The sequence below is a fragment of the Phacochoerus africanus genome, chromosome 5, assembly GCF_016906955.1.
Source record: "Phacochoerus africanus isolate WHEZ1 chromosome 5, ROS_Pafr_v1, whole genome shotgun sequence".
In the NCBI taxonomy this organism is placed as follows: domain Eukaryota; kingdom Metazoa; phylum Chordata; class Mammalia; order Artiodactyla; family Suidae; genus Phacochoerus; species Phacochoerus africanus.
In genome coordinates this window covers 63,655,485-63,673,999 of record NC_062548.1, presented here as the reverse complement: position 1 = coordinate 63,673,999, position 18,515 = coordinate 63,655,485, and the positions used below count along the sequence as shown (strand labels likewise).

Genomic DNA, 18,515 nt, shown 5'->3' with positions numbered 1-18,515 from the left:
CCAATCGGAGCTGTAGCTGCCAGCCTACGCCAGAGCCACAGCAATGAAGGATCTGAGCAGCGTGTGCAACCTACACCACAGCTCTCAGCAATTCTGGGTCCTTAACCCACTGAGCGAGGCATGGGATCGAACCCGCAACCTCATGGTTCCTAGTCAGATTCGTTTGCACCGAGCCATGACGGGAACTCCGGTGAAGAACAGATTAATGAAGTATGTTACAAATACATTTGTGAAATTATAATACCTTGGAATAGTGACAGACAAAAACCCAGAAAACATAATCTAGAAAATCTAATAATCTGGCATTTTCTAAGTCTGATCTATGCTTGGTTATTGAATTCTTACTGTATTATAAAAATCTGAAGCATGCCAAAAATTGTCAAGAGGAAAAGTAAAAACCAAAAATAAATTTGATCCCAATTCCACCACTCAGAGACAGTTTGCTATTGACAGAGATCATCCTTCCAGATGCTTCTATAGTCAAACATACAGATAAGAATGAAAATGAGGAGTTCCTTGGTGGTGCAGGGGGTTAAGGATCTGGTGTTGTCACTGCAGCAGTTTGGGACTGCTGCATGGCACTAGTTTGATCCCTGGCCTGGGAACGTCCATATGCCTCGGACATGGCCAATATATACATATCTTAACACCAAAATCTATAGCTTCCTAAAAATAGCCCTTTAAATTAAGAAAAAAGGAGTTCCCGTTGTGGCTCAGTGGTTAACAAATCTGACTAGGAACCATGAGGTTGTGGGTTCAGTCTCTGCCCTTGCTCACTGGATTAACAATCTGGCGTTGCCGTGAGCTGTGGTGTAGGTCGCAGACGCGGCTCAGATCCCGCGTTGCTGTGGCTCTGGCGTAGGCCGATGGCCACATCTCCGATTGGACCCCTAGCCTGGGAACCTCCATATGCTGCGGGAGCAGCCCAAAGAAATAGCAAAAAGACAAAAAAAAAAGAAAAAGAAAAAGAAAAAGAAAAAAGAAAAAGGATAACATTAGGAATTTTAAGTCATTTTAAAAAACAACTTGTTTCAATTTTAGACAATATTGATTGACTTCCAGCCAAGACATATGGGGAAACAAACATACATATTTTCTCCCATTCTCTCTCCCCTTGCCTCCTCCCTTTAATTTTGTTGTTTGTATTATTTACACACAGGAAAAATATTTACACGCCATTCTTTTTTTTTTTTGCTTTTTAGGACCGCACCCAAGGCATATGGTATATTAGTGTATTCCCAGAGTTCTGCCACCACCACCACGGCATTAGGCTACGGGTCTAATCTGAGCTACAGCTGCTGGCCTGTGCCACCGCCACAACCACACCAGATCCCAGCCACATCTGCGACCTACACTACAGCTCAAAGCAACATCAGATCCTTAACCCACTGATCGAGGCCAGGGATCGAACTCTCAACCTCAGGATTCCTAGTTGGATTCGTTTCAGCTGTGCCATGATGGGAATTCCTACATTCCATTCTTTTGCCACAATTCCCACAATGGCCCAATTGGTTCTGTATTGTAGGGGATCTGGTGCTCATTATTGTTCTTTTACCATGACTTCTCCATTTCTATTTTTGGAGTCAACCTTTCCTTGGTGGGATGTTGTCATCAAGTCGATTTTTGTTATCCTAGCGGTCTCATGGGTTCTTGCACGCTTCAAAGGGTTTGTGTCTTTATACTTAAAGGGAAAATTGGGCAAAATTTCTTGCGTCATTCTTTCCCTCAGATCTTCCTAGACTTGGCTTCTTTGTCTTCTGATGTTGAGTGATGCTTGGGGGGAAGTCCAAGGATAACTGATACTTCCTTGCTGTACAGGACTTGCTGCTTCTACTTGGATACACTGAAGTTCTCGCTCTTTCATTCACATCCCATTACATCTGCCCTTTAAAAATACAGCTCTGTACTTTAAAAGTGTAGAACTCAGTGGTTTTTAGTATATTCCCAGAGTTGTGCCACCACCACTATCTATTTTCAGAACCTTTTTATAGTCCCCTAAAGAAATCCTGTATTGATTAACATATACCTACCATACACACAATGCTATGTATAAAATAGATAACCACAAGGACCTACTGTATAGCACAGGGAACCATACTCAATATTTTGTAACAATCTATAAGGGAAAAGAATGAAAAAAGAATGTATATATATACATGGAACTGAATTCCTGTGCTGTTCATCTGCAACCAACACGACATTGTAAATCAATTATATGTCTATTTTTTTAAAAAAAGAAACCTCATATCAATGATCAGTTACCCCCATGCCTCTCTCCTCCTTGCTCCTGGCCATCTCTAATCTGCTTTCTACCTCTAAGGATTTGCCTATTCTGGACATTTCGTATGGATAGAATTATATAATAAGTCGTCCTTTGCGATTGGCTACTTTCACTTAGTATAATGTTTTCCAGGTTTACCTGTGTTGTAGTGTAGAGAAGCACTTAAAGGCCTTTTTAAGGCCAAATATTCTTTCATTGTATGAATATACCACGTTTTGCTTATGCATTCATCAGCTGATGGACATTTGGACTGTTTGTACCTTTTGGATATTATGAAAATGTTGCTATTAACATTTGTGTACAAGTTTTTTGTGGACATACAATTTTAATTCCCTTGGGTATATGCCTAGCAGTGGAATTTCTGGATCATATGAAGAGGACAGACTTACTCTTAATCCCCGAGTTTTTAATTCCACATGACCTCACCAACCCCCTTTGGATTTAATCTCTATAGACTGAACCTACAGTTTCTTGCTTGGTCTGGTAGTCACCTTGCTTTAAGGGTTGGAGGAAGAGGCCCATGAAAACATTCAGCTGTTTTCACTCTCTGCCTCACCCCTACTTTACACAGTATTGGGTGTTTTCATGGGGTCTACAGACACTTTGTTTTAATTATTATTATTATTTTTTGGCCACACCCACAGTATATAAAAGTTCCCAGGCCAGGGATTGAACCCAGCCGCAGCTGCTGCAGAGATAATGCCAGATCCTTAACCTGCTGCATTACAGCGGGAGGTCCCGCAGACTTTAAATGATGTCTTTCTTCACTTTACTAGTTCGGTTGCCTCTCGATACTTCAGCCTCTGTCTTTCAAAAACTTGTTGAAATCTCTCAGGTACTGATATCTCCTGACCCCTGTAGGTGTGAGGCCCTGTTATATTCCTTCACTGTCATTTCAGGAGGGTTTTGGGGAGGAGAGGCTATAAACACTGGCTTGTTTAACTGGAAATTGCACTAATATGCGTGTCTTTCTGGCCATTGCTCATCTTTGAAAGAAAACAGCTATTTGTTAAAAATTAGCTTAGAGATGGGTGTTCCCATTGTGGCTCAGAGGTAACCAAACCAACTAGTATCCATGAGAACATGGGTTCGATCCATGACCTCGCTCAGTGGGTTAAGGATCCGGCCCTGCCATGAGCTGTGGTGTAGGTCAAAGACACAGCTCGGATCCCATGTTGCTATGGCTGTGGTGTAGGCTGGCAGCTGTAGCTCTGACTGGACCCCTAGCCTGGGAACCTCCATATGCCGAGGATGTGACCCTAAAAAAAAAAAAATTAGTTTAGATAAAGATGAGGCAAGGGATCTGGACAGACCACAGGTGTTTGTTTTACTGCTTTTATTTTATTTTATTGTCTTTTTAGGGCTGCACCTCTGGCATATGGAAGTTCCCAGGCTAGGGGTCGAATCAGAGCTACAGCTACCGGCCTATGCCACAGTCACAGCAACACAGGATCCGTAACCCACTGAGTGAGGCCAGGGATCAAAACTGTGTCCTCATTGATACTAGTCGGGTTCATTACCGCTAAGCCACAATGAGAACTTCCAGACCACAGTTTTAAATTGACATTTTTGCTTCAAGCATTATATCACCAAATCTGGTTTCTCCTCTGTCTGGGGCCTTATCTTCCCAGTTTTCCAGATAAAGGGAATCAGTGTGGTGACACTCCCTAAGACAGGCTTGGTCTTCTGCCGTTTGGGCTGCTATTTAAAAAAAACAAGTGATAGGCTGGGTGGCTTAAACATTATTTCTTACAGTTCTGAAAGCTAAGTCCAAAATCAAGCCACCAGCAGGTCTGGTGTCTGGTGAGAGCTTGCTTCCCGGTTCATAGACTGTTGTTTTCTCACTATCTACACCTCCCACCCCTGTACAGAAAGGGTGGGGGAGCTCTGGGGTGTCTCTTTTTTAGGGCCGCACCTGCGGCACATGGAAGTTCCCAGGCTAGGGGTCGAATCGGAGCTACAGCTGCCAGCCTACGCCACTGCCACAGCAACACGGGATCCGTAACCCACTGAGCGAGGCCAGGGATTGAACCCATATCCTCATGGATACTAGTCAGATTTGTTTCTGCTGTGCTTCAACGGGAACTCCTAGGGTATCTTTTATAAGGGCATTACTCTTGTTTGTGAGGGCTCCACCCTCATGACCTAATCACCTCCCAAAGGTCCCACCTCCAAATACCATTGCACTGGGGATTGGGTTTCAACATATGAATTTTGAGTGGACACATTCAGTGTAGAGCAGAATTTCTGACACTTCTTGCTCCCTCCTTCCCCCTCCCACATCTCCCCTGCTCCCCAGCTAGAAGGTGAGGACACAGATAACTAATATGGCCCCAAAGCATGGCTTCTCCATTACTTCCACCTCCCCACTCCCTATATCCTGCAGGATGGAGTTTCTTCTCTGGAGTCTTTCCAGCTGCTTGCCTTATGGTTCCAAACAATGGACCATTAAGACGAGCCTTCCGGAACAGTGCCCTTGCCTTTACTTCACAGTACATGGCTTCCTTGTGTCACTGAAGCTGGAGACGGGTGCAAGAATGTACAGCACTGCCTGTAATAACCAAAAGCTCGAAACATGCAAATGACTGTTACCAGGAGGATGGTAGACAGTGTCACATTCATACAACAGAACACAATTTATCAATAGAAATGAGTGGACTATAGGTGGGCAGAGCAGCATAGATGGGTCTCAAAAACATAGAGTTGAGTGAGAAAAAGTAAGTCACAGAAGATAAAGACTGTGATTTCAATGAAATCCAACACCCCCAAATTAAAATGTATTGTATAGGAAATTATACAGGAAGATTAAAACTCTAAGAGGTACAGGGAGTTCCCATCATGGCGCAGAGGAAATGAACCTGACTAGGAACCATGTGGTTGCAGGTTTGATCCCTGGCCTCACTCAGTGGGTTAAGGATCCAGTGTTGCCGTGAGCTGTGGTTTAGGTCAAAGATGCGGCTCAGATCTGGCGTTGCTGTGGCCGTGGCGTAGGCTGGCAGCTACAGTTCCAATTCATCTCCTAGCCTGGGAACCTCCATATGCCGCTGGTGTGGCCCTAAAAAGACAAAAAAAAAATAATCTAAGAAGTACAAACTATTATGTATAAAATAAGCTATTAAGATATATTGTAAAAGTAGGGAATACCGCCAATATTTTATTTCATTTTTTTGCTTTTTTTGGGGGGGGCCGCATTCACAGCATATGGAGGTTCCCAGGCTAGGGGTCCAATCAGAGCTGTAGCTGCTGGCCCATGCCAGAGCCACAGCAATGCCAGATCCTTAACCCACTGAGCAAGGCCAGGGATCAAACCCACAACCTCACGGTTCCTAATTGGATTCATTTCTGCCGAGCCACGGTGGGAACTCCTCGCCAATAATAATAACTATAAATGGAACATAATGTTTAAAACTTGTGAACCACTATATTGCATACCTGTAATTTGTATAATACTGTACATCAACTGTACTTCAATTTAAAAAAAAACCAAGGAGTTCCTGTTGTGGCTCAGTGGGTTATGAACCTGACTAGTATCCATGAAGACCCAGGTTTGGTCCCTTGCCTCACTTAGTAGGTTAAGGATCTGGTGTTGCTATGAGCTGTGGTGTAGGTCACAGAAGCAGCTCAAATTCCACATTGCTGTGGCTGTGGGGTAGGCCTGCAGCTGTAGCTCTGATTCAGCCCCTAGCCTGGGAACTTCCACGTGCTGCAGGTGCTGCCATAAAAAGAAAAAGAGAAAAAGAAGTTTTGTGCAATTTTCTGGTGGCTCAGTTAGTTAGGGATCTGGTGTTGTCGCTGCTGTGATTCTGGTTGCTGCTGTGGCTCGGGTTTGATTGTGGGCCTGGGAAACTTCTGCATGCCTCGAGCACAGCCAAAAAAAGATAAGTTTTGCGACTTCCAAGATTTTTCTTGAGGGGGTGAACCCACGGCATTTGGAAGTTCCCAGGGCCAGGGATTGAACCAAAGCCACAGTGTGACAACGCTAGATCCTTTCTACTAGGCCATCAGGGAACTCCAAGATTGTTTATTTTTGAAACCCTTGAAAGGAAAATGGCTTTAACTGGAAAACGGCTTGTGTACTTGTTTGGAGCGCTGATGCAACAGTGCCAGAGGAAAAAGCAAAGGCACCTCACTTCCATCTGGACCATTCTGACTCCTAGAGGGGGAGGGGAAGAGAGTGGAACAGGAGCCTGGGAGGAGAGATGGTTCAGGTGAGAACTGACTGGTCCAGGGTGAGGCCGGATCTAGTGCTGGAGAGGACCTGTGACCACCTCAAAAGGCATGATACCTATAGGAAGCATGGATACCTTTCCCTACTCAGTGGCTGGATCTATTCAGGCCAGAACAAGTGTGGGGTTGAGTGCCAAAGGCTCTAAGCCATGGCCCGGAAGAGGCTTCCTGTCAGAGCTTGGGGCATAGACAGGAGTGGGGGTAGTGTACTTGCCAAGAAAGGTCAACAGAATCTTACGGTGCTGGGGAGGGAATTTGGACTTTATCCTGAGGAGCTGTTAAAGGATTTAAGACAGGAAGAGACAGGATAAGTTTTTTTTGTTTTTTGTTTTTTGTTTTTGTCTTTTGTCTTTTGTCTTTTTAGAACCACACCCACAGCATACGGAGGTTCCCAGGTTAGGGTTTGAATTGGAGCTACAGCTGCCAGCCTACACAACAGCCACAGCAACTCGGGATCCAAGCCACGTCTGTGATCCACACCACAGGCCATGGCAATGCCGGATCCCTAACCCATCGAGCAAGGCCAAGGATTAAACCTGTGTCCTCATGGGTACTAGTCAGATTGGTTACTGCTGAGCCATGACGGGAAATCCCAGGATGAGATTTGAGTGAGAAAATACGTGATGAAAAATGGTAGTAAGGAGTTACCATTGTGGCATATCGGTAATGAACCAGGCTGGAATCCATGAGGATGCAGGTTCGATCCCTGGCCTCTCTCAGTGGGTTAAAGATCCAGTGCTGCTGTGAGCTGTGGTGTAGGTCACAGATGCGGCTTGGATCTGGTGTTGCTGTGACTGTGGTGTAAGACTGGCAGCTGCAGCTCAGATTCCACCCCTAGACTGGGAACTTCCATATGCCGCAAGTGCAGCCCTATTCCAAAAAAAAAGAGGAAAAGTGGTAGTAAGACTTCAGTAATTCATTTAAAGGAAGCTATACTGCATTAACCACATGAGCAACTACAGACTGTAGTAATGTCCATATGTGGGCAAAATATGTTTTCATTCTATGGACACCGCTTGGTGCACAGCAGGATTCAGAGACATTTCACAAAATTTTGTGCCCAGGCCCTCCACTCTCGGGATTAGGCACTGTGAGTCTAGTTAATGTTAACATGAAACATGAAATTGACGGCAGTCAGCAGCAAGTTCGGCATCCTTCCTTAAGATGGCAGACCAAGAGTTCCCATCATGGCAAAGTGGTTAACGAATCCAACTAGGAACCCTGAGGTTATGGGTTCGATCCCTGGCCTTGCTCAGTGGGTTAAGGATCTGGCGTTGCCGTGAGCTGTGGTGTAGGTTGCAGATGCGGCTTGGGTCCCACATTGCTGTGGCCCTGGTGTAGGCCGGTGGCTACAGCTCCGACTGGATCCCTAGCCTGGGAACCTCCATATGCCGCGGGAGCGGCCCCAGAAAAGGCAAAAAGACCAAAAGAAAAAAAAAAAAAAGATGGGCAGACCATGATCCCAACGTTAGGAGGGCTGTTTGCCTTCCCATTTGCTGTAAGGCACGTGCATGTAAGTCACAGGACAGCAGTTACTTCTTACCACAACGCCAATACCAAGAGAGGAACCAATACCCAATACATATTTACACTAATTAGGATTGTTAGCAAAACTAATGACTAGTATCATTATCAGCCAGCTTTGAATTGGCCTGCCTGACTCTTAATCCTCACAACATCTGCCGAGGTCATTGCTATTATTGCAATTGGAATTGACAACTTAATTATGTAATCTTTTGTTTCGTATCCCACGTCCTGGGATAAGGTCAAGGAGCACAGGGAGCACATCTGTCATGTTTGCCCTTGGATCCCCGGTGCCTAGAACGGTGCCTGGCCCGTGGTAAAAGCCTTCAACACGTATTTGTTGAATGAATTTCGAATCCCCCTTTTACAAGTGAGGACACCAAGGCTTAGAGATTCTAAATAGCTTACCAATTATTAGGTCAGCAGCTAATCCAAAGTCACATCTGTCAGACTTCATCTTCTTACTGGCTCCCAAATAGTCTAAGGTTTTATAAGGATCACATAGCCTGGTCAAGTCCTAGCAGTTCAAGAGAAAGCTATTGAAAGATTCATTAACACCTTGCAAAAGATCTTAACCATTTGGAGAACATAGCACAGAATTCAGAGGTGAACAGTAAGAGAATAGTTGTGTTTAAACCTGCCGTGTTTCATAAAGCTCTCATATTGAGAAATTCACACCTGGCATTTGAGAACAAAAGCTGGCATAGAACTCTGAGGAAGTATTGTTAAGAGTTTTCCCAACTAAATCTTTCTAAGCTTCTTATCAATAAAGATGGTGTTTTCATTAAAATGGAGATCCTTATGGTTTTATAGTTCTTTCTCCTCCACTGCAACCTTTATTGGGCTAGGGCTCCAGTTTTCATGCGCCACCTGGCATTTCTTTTTCTTACCTTACTGGCTTGAAATAATTGCCCAAGGAAGCCTGGGTCCTGATTCCAGCCCCTTCCCCCCACCCAGCTTGGTCTGGGCACAAATTCGTTATGAATCCCCAGTAGTCCAAGGGGTCTGGAAAAAGCCTAGAAAAATAAGATGATCTTTTCCCATAGGAAGGGTATTGAAGGAACTTGCAGAAGCTACCCACGGTGAGAGAGGGAAGTTAAGTCTCTGGGAAAGCATTCCTTTGGGAGTAAGTGACAAGTCCTGTCTTCTTCCCATGCCACCTATTTCCAGGCAGGAGTCCAGCCAAGCTATCAGGCAGACCCTCATCCAGATGATGCAAAAGCAACCAATGTGTGAACGGGCAGACTTGACCTCCAACAAGAGAGGTTAGACCCTATCTTCTCTCCCATGTCCTTCACCCGGAGCGTGCCTAGACCAGGACAAAACACTGGCCTAAGATGTCACGCTTTCTCTCCTCACCATACCATGGGTAGAGGTCAGGGTGCAAAGGTTTCAGACACTTGAATTATCCACAGTTTTAGTTACTATCATTGCATAGCTTTTGAAGATCTCTGAGTCATTTCTGATGTGCAAAGTGTTTTCACATGTACCTCTTACCTACTTACTGGTAGATATTATTTGCAAATTAGAGAGGAACAAAGAGACTATATTACTTGTCTAAAGCCACGTTATCCCCTCCAAAACCAGCCTCCAGGTGGACTATTGCTCAGTCATGGGGTTTGGCTTTTCTCCCTCTTCAAGTCAATCATCTACCATTTTTACATCTCTGGTTCTCAACCTTTGGTGTTCCATCACTTAGAGAATCTAATCTGTTCACTGATATACACACCCATTTGCACAAACACATACACACACAATTGTACATTAACTCTCAGGCCTCTCAAAGATTCCCTGAAGACTATGGACACAGGGCTGCGAATCTTCCTTTTATTTTTTATTTTATTTTACTTTATTTTTTCTTTTTTTGGCCACACATAGGGCATACGGAAATTCCTGGGCTAGGGGTCAAATCAGAGCTGCAGTTGCCAGCCTACACCACAGGCATAGCAACTCTGGATGTGAGCCACATCTGCAACCTATACCAGATCTTTAACCCCATGAGCGAGGCCAAGGACCAGACCTGCATCCTCACAGAGACAGAATCAGGTTCTTAACCCATTAAGCCACAAGGGGAACTCCTATTTATGTGGGTTATATCTATCAATAGTTACTATATTAGAAATTACAGCAGGGAAAATTTTAAGATATTTTTATTAAGTCATTTAAAAATACCCCATTTCTTGCTGTATAGCACAGGGAACTATATCCAATCACTTGTGATAGAACATGATGGAATATGAGAAAAAGAATGTATATTTATGTATAACAGAGTCACTGCTGTATTTTGACCTACATAAAGAGACAAAAGACCTGTACTCTGAAAATTGTAAGACACTGATGAAAGAAATCAAAGATGACACAAATAGATGGAAAGACATACCATGCTCGTGGATTGGAAGAGTTAATATTATCAAAATGACTATACTACCTTAGGCAATCTACAGATTCAGCACAGTCCCTATCAAATTACCAAGGACATTTTTCACAGAACTCTAACAAAATATTTTAAAGTTTGTTTGGAAGTACAAAAGACCCAGAATAGCCAAAGACATCCTGAAAAAGAAAAATAGAGCTGGAGGAATCAGGCTCCCAGACTTCAGACTATACTACAAAGCAACAGTCATCAAAACCGTATGATATTGGCACAAAGACAGAAATACAGATCAGTGGAACAGGATAGAAAGCCCAGAATTAAACCCATGCACCTACAGCCAACTCATCTATGACAAAGGAGGCAAGAATATACAATGGAGAAAAGACAGCCTGTTCAATAAGTGGTACTGGGAAAACTGGACAGCCACATGGAAAAGAATGAAATTAGAACACTCCCTAACACCATACACAAAAATAAACTCCAAATGGATTCAAGACCTAGATATAAGACCAGACACTATAAAACTCTTAGAGGAAACCACAGGCCAAACACTCTCTGACATAAACTACAGCAACATCTTCTCAGATCCACCTCTTAGAGTACTGACAATAAAAAGAAAAATAAACAAATGGGACCTAATCAAACTTCAAAGTTTCTGCACAGCAAAGGAAACCTTAAACAAAACGAAAAGACAACCTACAGAATGGGAGAAAATCTTTGCTAGTGAATCAACTGACAGGGGATTAATCTCCAAAATTTATAAGCACTTTCTGCAACTCCATACCAAAAAAACAAACAACCCCATCAAAAAATGGGCAGAAGATATAAACAGACAGTTCTCCAAAGAAGACATACAGATGGCCAAAAAACACATGAAAAGATGTTCAACATCACTCATTCTTAGAGAAATGCAAATCAAAACCATGATGAGGTACCACCTTACACCAGCCAGCATGGCCATCATCAAAAAGTCTACAAACAATAAGTGCTGGAGAGGGTGTGGAGAAAAAGGAACCCTAGTACACTGTTGGTGGGATTGTAAATTGGTGCAACCACTGCGGAAAACAGTATGGAGGAGATTCCTCAGAAAACTAAACACAGAACTACCATTTGATCCAGCAGTCCCACTCCTGGGCATCTACCCAGAGAAAACCATGACTTGCAAAGACACATGTACTCCGATGTTCATTGCAGCACTCTTTTCAATAGCCAAGACATGGAAACAACCTAAATGTCCATCGGCAGAGGAGTGGATCCAGAAGATGTGGTACATATACACAATGGAATATTACTCATCCATTAAAAGGAACGAAATACCAGCATTTTTTGCAACATGGATGCACCTAGAACCTATCATGCTAAGTGAAGTCAGCCATACAATGAGGCACCAACATCAAATGTTTTCACTGACATATGGAATCTGAAAAAAGGACAAACTGAACTTCTTTGCAGAACAGATACTGACTCACAGATATTGAAAAACTTATGGTCTCTGGAGGAGACAGTTTGGGGGGTGGGGGGATGTGCTTGGATTGTGGGATGGAAATCCTGTGAAATTGGACTGTGGTGATCATTATACAACTATAGATGTGATAAATTCATGTGAGTAATAAAAAATTAATTAATTAATTAATTAAAAATAAAAAATAAAAAAATTTAAAGAAAATACCCCATTACTTGAAAACATGTCATTGGAGTGATGACACCATCACACATTACACAGCCTCCATAAAATTCTATACATGCTCATGAGAGTAAAGAAGGTAAATAATATCCTAGTTATGACAATAGTTTTGTTTGTTTGTTTGTTTTACTTTTAGGGCTGCAGCCGCAGCATATGGAAGTTCCCAGGCTAGGGGTTGAATTGGAGCTGTAGCTGCTGGCCTATATCACAGCCACAGCAATGCCAGATCCGAGCCACATCTGTGACACCACAGCTCACGGCAACGCCAGATCCTTAACCCACTGAGCGAAGCCAGGGATCAAACCTGCATCTGCCTGGATACTACTTGGGTTCGTAATCCACTGAGCCACAACAGGAAGTCCCTAGTTTGGACACACAGATCCCCTTGGAAGGGTCTTGAGGTTCCCCAGGCATCCACAAAGTGAACTTTGGGAACTGCTATCTAGATTGTTCTCCTTAAAGCACTGGATCCCCGTGCCCAGAGTGTCAAGTCTCAGTCCCTGGCCCTCCCACCTGCTTCCTTCCCACCCCTCCCCTCTCACCCTAGAACTCACCCTAGACCCCTCACATGCCTGAGCCCTCCAGCCCAGAGGTTGTCCCAAGCATTCCCACTCTGCCTTCAGGCCTTTGTTGTTCCACCCCTCATCCTCCCCTTACCTGAAAGGTCCTCTCCTCCTTTGCCACCTGCCCCACGGCTTGGGGGTCACTCCCACCGCCAGATTCCTGAGATGCTCTTCCCACCAGTCCTCACTCAGCCGCCCTGGGCTGCACCTCTTCTCTGCAGGTGTGCATGCTGTCTTCTCCATGACCCGGTGAGCCTGGGCTCAGAAAGCAGCTTGGATTCCAATCCTGACTCTGTGGCTCATTAACCTTGTTTATGCTTTTTCACTGGAATAAAAAATTACATGGTGGCACATGCTTCTAGAAGAAAAAAGAATTCAGAAGACATAAGGGAAAGGAAGTTTCTTCCCCTTACCCTCTTCACTCTCCATGCCCCAGGTGGTACCTACTGTGGGCAGCTTGTCCTTCCATACCTTTTCATACATGCATACATATATCATGTGATTCTTTTTATTTTTTTTACAAAGAAGAAACCATTGGAGTTCCGGTCGTGGCGCAGCAGAAACAATCCAACTAGGAACCATGAGGTGGCAGTTTTGATTCCTGGCTTCGCTTAGTGGGTTAAGGATCCCACATTGCTGTGAGCTGTGGAGTAGGTCGCAGAATGGCTCGGATCTAAGATTGCTGTGGCTGTGGTGTAGGCCGGCAGCTGTAGCTCCGATTAGACCCCTAGCCTTGGAACCTCCATATGCTGCGGGTGCAGCCCTAAAAAGAAAGAAAGAAAAAAAAAAAGAAGCAACCATAATGTACATATGTCCTTGAACTTTCTCTTCTTTCTTTCTTTCTTTCCTTCCTTCCTTCCTTCCTTCTTTCCTTCCTTCCTTCCTTCCTTCCTTCCTTCCTTCCTTCCTTCCTTCCTTCCTTCCTTCCTTCCTTCCTTCTTTCTTTCTTCTTTCTTTCTTTCTTTCTTTCTTTCTTCTTTCTTCTTTCTTTCTTTCTTTCTTTCTTTCTTTCTTTCTTTCTCTTTCTTTCTTCCTTCCTTCCTTCCTCCCTCCCTCCCTTCCTTCCTTCCTCCTCCCTCCTTCTCTTTCCTTCCTTCCTTCCTTCTTTCTTTTCTTTCTTCCTGCCTTCTTGCCTTTCTTTCCTTCTTTCATTCTTAAAAGTATGATGGGGGCTGCCTTGTGGCTTGGCAAATTAAGGAACCAGTGTTGTCACAGCAGCAGTTTGGGTTGCTGCTGTGGTGCAGGTTTGATCCCTGGCCCTGGAATTTCCACATACTGCGGGTGTAGGGGGGGAAAAAGTATCATGGGTATTCTTTAGCTACATCTACTACATTCTTTTTCAACTTTTTCCCAAAATACCTAAATCTTATTATTTGAATGACTTCATTAAATAAGTCCTCAAGGGTAACAAACCTTAAGACAAAGTATATTTGGACAAAAAGTCCAGTGTTCTGAGTCTGGGTAAAATGTCCAATTAAAAATTGAAGCAGAGGGAGTTCCCATAATGGCTCAGTGATTAATAAACCCAATTGGTATCCTCCGCTTTGAACTGGCCTTGCTCAGAGGGTTAAAGATCCAGAGTTGCTGTGGCTGTGGTGTAGGCTGGCAGCTGTAGTTCCAATTGGACCCCTAGCCTGGGAACCTCCACATGCTGCAGGTGTGGCCCTAAAAGGAAAAAAAGAAAAAAAAAGAAACCTCTAATATAAAGAAAAACTCTAGGGGGGAAAAGAAAAAAGGAGAACAAGAAAAAAATTTTAGTTCAGAAAAAATTGATGTGGAAAATGATAGACCAGAAACAAAATAATTTAAATCATCTAGAGACTTTGTCTACTACACCATAAGAGGAAAAGAAGTAACGTTTTCTGTACAAAGAAAAGCAGCATTTATTTTTTATTTTTTGCCATGCCTGTGGCATGTGGAAGATCCCAGGCCAGGGATTGAAACCTCACTACAGCAGTGACTGAAGCCACAGTAGTGACATCAGATCCTTAACCTTTTGTGCCACAGGAGAACTCCTCACACTTCTTAATATGAACTAAGAGCTATTGGAGTTCCTACTGTGGCTCAGGGGGTTAAGAACCCAGCTTGTATCCATGAGGATGCTAGTTCCACCCCTGGCCTCACTTAGTAGGTTAAGGATCTGGCATTGCCAAAAGCTGCGGTGTGGGTCACAGATGCGGCTCAGATCCAACGTTGCTGTAACTGTGGTGTAGGCCGGCAGCTGCAGCTCCGCTTTGACCCCTAGCCTGGGAACTTCCATGTGCTGCAGGTGCAGCCCTAAAGAGAAAAAAGAAAAGAAGAATTTAGCTGTCTTCCTGCTCTGCTCTCCTCACCTATCCTGTTTTGGCTGCTCATGGATCAGTGATTCAGAACATTATCTGTTCTGTGCTCCTTGTCTTCTCCCAAGCAAATAAATAGGCCAAGTGGAAACCTTCCTTTAAAAAGAGTACAGGGGAGTTCCCATCGTGGCGCAGTGGTTAATGAATCCGACTAGGAACCATGAGGTTGCGGGTTCGGTCCCTGCCCTTGCTCAGTGGGTTAACGATCCGGTGTTGCCATGAGCTGTGGTGTAGGTTGCAGATGCGGCTTGGATCCCGAGTTGCCGTGGCTCTGGTGTAGGCCGGTGGCTACGGCTCCGATTCGACCCCTAGCCTGGGAACCTCCATGTGCCGAGGGAGAGGCCCAAAGAAATAGCAAAAAGACAAAAAAAAAAAAAAAAGAGTACAGGGAGGAGTTCCCATCGTGGCTCAGTGGTTAACGAATCTGACTAGGAACCATGAGGTTGCAGGTTCAACCCCTGGCCTTGCTCAGTGGGTTAAGGATTTGGCGTTGCTGTGAGCTGTGGTGTAGGTTGCAGACGTGGCTCAGATCCCATGTTGCTGTGGCTGTGGCATAGGACATCAGCTACAGCTCCGATGAGACCCCTAGCCTGGGAACCTCCATATGCCACAGGGAGCGGCCCTAGAAAAGGCAAAAAGACCAAAAAAAAAAAAAAAAAGAGCACAGGGAGTTCCCATCGTGGCTCAGTGGTTAACGCACCCAAATAGCATCCATGAGGACTCGGGTTCAATCCCTGGCCTCGCTTAGTGGGTTAAGTATCCCATGTTGCTGTGAGCTGTGGTGTAGGTCACAGATGCGGCTTGGATCTGGTGTTGCTGTGAATGTGGTGTAGACTGGTAGCTACAGCTCCAATTGGACCCCTAGCCTGGGACCCTCCATATGCCATGGGCATGGCTCCTAAAAAGACAAAAGACAAAAAATAAATAAAAAATAAAAAGAGTATAGAATTTCTGCCCTCTTCATCTCCACTTCTCATATACCATGGGCTTGAGCTTATCTCATTTTTTGCAGCTCAAGGACTCAATGAAAACTGCCCATGAGGAAACAGGCAGGATCTCCCCACTTTCTTCGTTTTGTTTTACTTTTTGTTTTTTAAGGCCGCACCCACAGCAAATGCAAGTTCCCAAGCTAGGCGTCAAATTGGAGATGCAGCTGCCAGCCACAGCTGCAGCCACAGCAATTCTGATCCAAGCCATATCTGTGACCTACACCACAGTGCCTGGCAACTTGAGATGGATACTTAACCCACTGAGGAAGGCCAGGAATCGAAATGCACATCCTCCTGGTTACTAGTGGGGTTTGTTACTGCTGAGCCACAACAGGAACTCCAGGATCTCCCTGCTCTTGTGAGGTGGCTCCTTGTGCCTCCAACTAGATGAAGGGCTAGAAATGTGCAATTCCTCCCATTTAAAGCACAGGAACAGGATCGAAGGAATCAATCCCAGCTTCCCTCTTCATTTTCAGTGCACTGTGGAGATCCCAAACAAAAAGTTAGGCAAGGATCTGGGGTTTCTGTTGAGGTTCAGCAGTAACAAACCTGGCTAATATTCATGAGGACACAAGGTTGATACCTGGCTTCACTCAGTGGGTTAAGGATCTGGCATTGCTGTGAGCTGAGGTGTAGGTCACAGATGCGGCTTGGATCCCGTGCTGCTGTGGTATAGGCCAGCAGCTGCAGCTCTGATTCCACTCCTAGCCCAGAACTTTCATTTGCCACAAGTTCGGCCCTAAAAAGGAGAAAAAAAATTTTTTTTTAATTAAAAAAAAATGATTTAGAGCTTTGAGTTCTTTTCCACACGGACATTTTAAATTGTTACATAAATTGCGAAACTGTCAGCTTTATCCTTTTATGGTTTTTGTATTTTCAGTCTTGGAAAGAGCTTTCCTAATCTTAAGATTTTTTTTTTTAAAAAAAGAAGTTCTCCTGTATTTATTTCAAGTACTTTCATATGGTTTAGCTCCTCAATCCATCTGGAATTTATTTGGGTGTCTTTCTCAAATTTATGGGTGAATTAATCCTTTCAGCAGTATTTCTCCATTTATTTGAAATGCCTCCTTTAACAAATAAAACATTCTTTTATTCCATGGCTGTTTCTGGATCGTATTCTGTTCCCTTTTTTGTTCCACTGATTCTGCATCCGCACCATGTTGTTTTTATTACTACAGCTTCAAGGTATGTTCTGTTATCTAAAAAGACATCTCATTTTTATTTTCTCAATTTTTCTTGGCTCTTTTTTTCTTTCTTTTTTCTTTCTTCCTTTCTTTTTTTTTTTTTAATTCAGTCAGATTCTTCACCCACTGCACCACAGCAGGAACGCCTTAGCTCTTTTTTAAAAATAATTCATTGGTCCAACAACCTGGATTAAGTCCGAGTCAGTTTTCTCATCTGAAAAGATTAAGAAGACTATGGGCTCTACAGTCATTTTTGTCTGAATATCAGTAAGTCCACTCAGGAAAATTGAAAGTCTTCTAGATCTTTCAAGCAGAGAGGATTTAATACAGGAAACTGGTGACAGGAGATGGAAGGACCAGGTAGCCTAATGCAAGAACAGGAAGCTACTACACTAGAAGTGTAAGAAGAAGAGGAGGCACTATTGCAAAAGCCTGGAGTGGGAGCCAAGTGATGGGATCTAGAACCCCATAAGGCTGCCTGATAGGAGTTGGGACCATGGAGCAAGGGCCTGTGAAGCAAATACAGGAGCTGTGGGAGACATAGCTGTTGCCAGAGTCACCTCAGGAAGCAGAGAGAGAGAGATGGGAAGAAATACTCTGGTTTCTCTCCTCCTCCTTCTCTCCAAGCTTCCACTAGTGCTTCCCATTGGCTGAATCAACCTGGAAACGAGAGAGCCAGGGAGCCTGGGAAATGTAGTCCTCTGTGATACAGCACAGAGGTTAGGAAAGGCGAGAGAATAATCTGAGCCAGAACCAACCATGGGCCGCAATCACATACCAGTTGTGTGACCTTGGAAAAGTTACTTACCTTCGGCTTGCCTCAGTTTCCTCCTCCCAAAATTGGGGATACATAATAATAGTACTTATCTCACAAGGCTATCATGGGGCTGAAAGGCATTAATACATGTTAAACACTTTGTAAGCATCTATTAAATGTTATTTATTATTAATCTGTAAAATGAAGATGTCAATCCCTATCTGGCAGAGTTATAGTCAAAAATAAAGTGAGATGATGACTATAAATGTTTGCATGGGCATTCTCTTGTGGCTTAATGGGCTAAGGATCTGATGTCACCATGGCTTGAGTCACTGCTGTGGCGCAGGTTTGATCCCTGTCCCAGGAAATTCTACATGTCATGGGTGCAGCCAAAAAAAAAAAAAAAAAAAGTTTGCATGGTTTTGTGTATATGACACTGGGTACTCGAGAAATGATGGCTTTCCTTATAGCACCAGTGCCTCAAAACATGCTCAATAAAGGCTGCAGCTGACAATAATGATGGCCTTGACCTGGGAAGGTCACAGACTCCTCAGGGTGAGGAGTGACACTTTTGCTCTGCTAGAGAGGGAGGA

At 44.0% G+C, this 18,515-nt stretch overlaps 1 long non-coding RNA gene across 1 annotated transcript in view; it reads right to left on the bottom strand.

The window, feature by feature from the left end:
* The window catches only part of LOC125126807 (uncharacterized), a 41,051-nt gene extending 28,103 nt beyond the window's left edge, over positions 1-12,948 (bottom strand). The window contains exon 1 of the long non-coding RNA XR_007134787.1: positions 12,748-12,948. This is a non-coding gene — a long non-coding RNA (uncharacterized LOC125126807). The remainder of the gene's footprint in view (positions 1-12,747) is intronic.
* Between the last annotated feature and the right edge of the window lie 5,567 nt (positions 12,949-18,515).